The sequence below is a fragment of the Osmia lignaria genome, unplaced genomic scaffold (genome assembly GCF_051020975.1).
Source record: "Osmia lignaria lignaria isolate PbOS001 unplaced genomic scaffold, iyOsmLign1 scaffold0042, whole genome shotgun sequence".
NCBI lineage: Eukaryota > Metazoa > Arthropoda > Insecta > Hymenoptera > Megachilidae > Osmia > Osmia lignaria.
Window position 1 is genome coordinate 120717 of NW_027478183.1, and position 4284 is coordinate 125000.

Genomic DNA, 4284 nt, shown 5'->3' on the forward strand with positions numbered 1-4284 from the left:
CGTTTAACGATGGATCCACGGTACAGAATGCAAAAATATGATTGTTAAAATTTTCGACTAATCGGTTCTAAGAGGCGAAGCAATACGCCGCTGGGACTTTGAAATATTTCGGAGCGCACCTAAAGTTCGTTATTTTGGCTAAACGGAGCGAAAATCTGCATTTATACCATCACGGACGTTAGTTCAATAGCGTTTAACGATCGATCCACGGTACAGAATGCAAAAATATGATTGTTAAAATTTTCGACTAATCGGTTCTAAGAGGCGAAGCAATACGCCGCTGGGACTTTGAAATATTTCGGAGCGCACCTAAAGTTCGTTATTTTGGCTAAACGGAGCGAAAATCTGCATTTATACCATCACGGACGTTAGTTCAATAGCGTTTAACGATGGATCCACGGTACAGAATGCAAAAATATGATTGTTAAAATTTTCGACTAATCGGTTCTAAGAGGCGAAGCAATACGCCGCTGGGACTTTGAAATATTTCGGAGCGCACCTAAAGTTCGTTATTTTGGCTAAACGGAGCGAAAATCTGCATTTATACCATCACGGACGTTAGTTCAATAGCGTTTAACGATGGATCCACGGTACAGAATGCAAAAATATGATTGTTAAAATTTTCGACTAATCGGTTCTAAGAGGCGAAGCAATACGCCGCTGGGACTTTGAAATATTTCGGAGCGCACCTAAAGTTCGTTATTTTGGCTAAACGGAGCGAAAATCTGCATTTATACCATCACGGACGTTAGTTCAATAGCGTTTAACGATCGATCCACGGTACAGAATGCAAAAATATGATTGTTAAAATTTTCGACTAATCGGTTCTAAGAGGCGAAGCAATACGCCGCTGGGACTTTGAAATATTTCGGAGCGCACCTAAAGTTCGTTATTTTGGCTAAACGGAGCGAAAATCTGCATTTATACCATCACGGACGTTAGTTTAATAGCGTTTAACGATGGATCCACGGTACAGAATGCAAAAATATGATTGTTAAAATTTTCGACTAATCGGTTCTAAGAGGCGAAGCAATACGCCGCTGGGACTTTGAAATATTTCGGAGCGCACCTAAAGTTCGTTATTTTGGCTAAACGGAGCGAAAATCTGCATTTATACCATCACGGACGTTAGTTCAATAGCGTTTAACGATCGATCCACGGTACAGAATGCAAAAATATGATTGTTAAAATTTTCGACTAATCGGTTCTAAGAGGCGAAGCAATACGCCGCTGGGACTTTGAAATATTTCGGAGCGCACCTAAAGTTCGTTATTTTGGCTAAACGGAGCGAAAATCTGCATTTATACCATCACGGACGTTAGTTTAATAGCGTTTAACGATGGATCCACGGTACAGAATGCAAAAATATGATTGTTAAAATTTTCGACTAATCGGTTCTAAGAGGCGAAGCAATACGCCGCTGGGACTTTGAAATATTTCGGAGCGCACCTAAAGTTCGTTATTTTGGCTAAACGGAGCGAAAATCTGCATTTATACCATCACGGACGTTAGTTTAATAGCGTTTAACGATGGATCCACGGTACAGAATGCAAAAATATGATTGTTAAAATTTTCGACTAATCGGTTCTAAGAGGCGAAGCAATACGCCGCTGGGACTTTGAAATATTTCGGAGCGCACCTAAAGTTCGTTATTTTGGCTAAACGGAGCGAAAATCTGCATTTATACCATCACGGACGTTAGTTCAATAGCGTTTAACGATCGATCCACGGTACAGAATGCAAAAATATGATTGTTAAAATTTTCGACTAATCGGTTCTAAGAGGCGAAGCAATACGCCGCTGGGACTTTGAAATATTTCGGAGCGCACCTAAAGTTCGTTATTTTGGCTAAACGGAGCGAAAATCTGCATTTATACCATCACGGACGTTAGTTTAATAGCGTTTAACGATGGATCCACGGTACAGAATGCAAAAATATGATTGTTAAAATTTTCGACTAATCGGTTCTAAGAGGCGAAGCAATACGCCGCTGGGACTTTGAAATATTTCGGAGCGCACCTAAAGTTCGTTATTTTGGCTAAACGGAGCGAAAATCTGCATTTATACCATCACGGACGTTAGTTTAATAGCGTTTAACGATGGATCCACGGTACAGAATGCAAAAATATGATTGTTAAAATTTTCGACTAATCGGTTCTAAGAGGCGAAGCAATACGCCGCTGGGACTTTGAAATATTTCGGAGCGCACCTAAAGTTCGTTATTTTGGCTAAACGGAGCGAAAATCTGCATTTATACCATCACGGACGCTAGTTTAATAGCGTTTAACGATCGATCCACGGTACAGAATGCAAAAATATGATTGTTAAAATTTTCGACTAATCGGTTCTAAGAGGCGAAGCAATACGCCGCTGGGACTTTGAAATATTTCGGAGCGCACCTAAAGTTCGTTATTTTGGCTAAACGGAGCGAAAATCTGCATTTATACCATCACGGACGTTAGTTTAATAGCGTTTAACGATGGATCCACGGTACAGAATGCAAAAATATGATTGTTAAAATTTTCGACTTATCGGTTCTGGATCACTGAAAAATCGAAAAAAATTATTAATTTTGATTAATTAAATTACATATGTAGTTTTATATTGTTATAGTCTCGTATTTGTTAATGTTTTGTCGTAAGAAAATGCAAAAATATCGTTTTAATGTTTTCGTCTCATCGGTTCTGGATCGCTGAAAAATCAAAAAAAAATATTAATTTTGATTAATTAAATTACAAATGGAGTTTTATATTGCTATAGTCGCTTATTTGTTAATGTTTTACCGTAAGAAAATGCAAAAATATCGTTTTAATATTTTCATCTCATCGGTTCTGGGCGGTTTTAAAATTTTTTAAAATATTAATTAAACCCATGATTTACATGAGAATGTGAATTTATTATGTCCTGCATGTTAATTTATTAATTTTCATGTATAGAACGTTATAAAATGAAAGGATATGTTCGACGATATTTTCAGTCTAAGTTTTACCGTGCCGGCGGGATGGTACGCTCTCACGGCGGTTTGCACAGGCATACGCCTGGGCGTAAGCCCATGCGTCGCCGACCTAGCGGCCGGCCGTTCGGTATTTATAGGAAGGCACTTTCGGTTCGCTCGGACCGGTCGGGAGTAGCGTCGAGCGTGTGGCTCTTTTATGACTTCGGTTGAAAAGCAGTCTACCGCTCCTCGAGAATATACTTTCTCGACTATTCTCGTTCCGGTTTTCCGTTGCGGATTATTATTAATCTCCACACAGCATTACCACGGGTCGGTGTCTAAGACCGAATGGCCCATATGTGGTGAGCCTTGTAATATAAGGCTGGTGACCTGTATGCACTTATAAATGTTGCATACTTGTACAAACTGAGCATCAACTGTCTGTAACCAAAATTTGTTAAAACTGAAAAAGTTATAAGATTGTATAAAATTTTTGAACCAAGAAAGTAGTGTTAGACGAAAATTCGTTCTATCACTTTTAGAAGGGAGACTGTTTGGAAATATTTAAAGTATAAAATACACAAAAGTCCACTGAATTATGAACAAAATTACGTCCCTGAATTTAAGAAAAGTCAAGAGGTGTCAGAAATAAAATCCTCTCTGATACGTTCAGAGAGGAAAATAAGTATGGAGAGAGGAGTAAAAATGAAAGAAGTTTTAAGGCTGGGGAAACTTCTAAAGGAGAGAGATTCCAACATATCTAATATGTACATTTAAAGCAAGTCCAAGGAACTCTCTCCGTTAATGTTTGAAAAGGTGTGTGCAGATGGAGGAGAAATGTATAAAGTACAGAGACGAGGTTGGTGGGCCCGCTCTAATGATAAAGATTATAAAATTTGGTGGCAAAATGACCAGCATGATCACTGTACGCGCTTTCTCGATTTGTATAGCATGCCACTGTCCGCGCTATCTTTTATTATATTGTCCAGCGTGTGTGGTCTACGTGCTTGCACGATGGATGCACGGCGTGAAAGTGATTTTCGTGCTTTATGAGAGGAGGAGGAGAATATTTGGCCTCTATAAGAGGTACAAAATTTATGAAATGTGTGTTACATACAAAAGAGAAATGGCTTAACGTCGATCGGTCTTACAGGGAGGGCCGACGACGAAAATTTAAATTTACAATAATAACTAAGCTCCCTGGTTGATCCTGCCAGTAGTCATATGCTTGTCTCAAAGATTAAGCCATGCATGTCTAAGTACATACCGAATTAAGGTGAAACCGCGAATGGCTCATTAAATCAGTTTTGGTTTCTTAGATCGTACAAAACATTACTTGGATAACTGTG

At 38.9% G+C, this 4284-nt stretch overlaps 1 non-coding gene across 1 annotated transcript in view; it reads left to right on the plus strand.

Annotated features, from left to right (window-relative positions):
- The first annotated feature begins 4132 nt into the window (after window positions 1-4132).
- The window catches only part of LOC143307025 (small subunit ribosomal RNA), a 1923-nt gene continuing 1771 nt past the window's right edge, over window positions 4133-4284 (plus strand). The window contains exon 1 of the ribosomal RNA XR_013064273.1: window positions 4133-4284. This exon is cut by the window's right edge and continues 1771 nt beyond it. This is a non-coding gene — a ribosomal RNA (small subunit ribosomal RNA).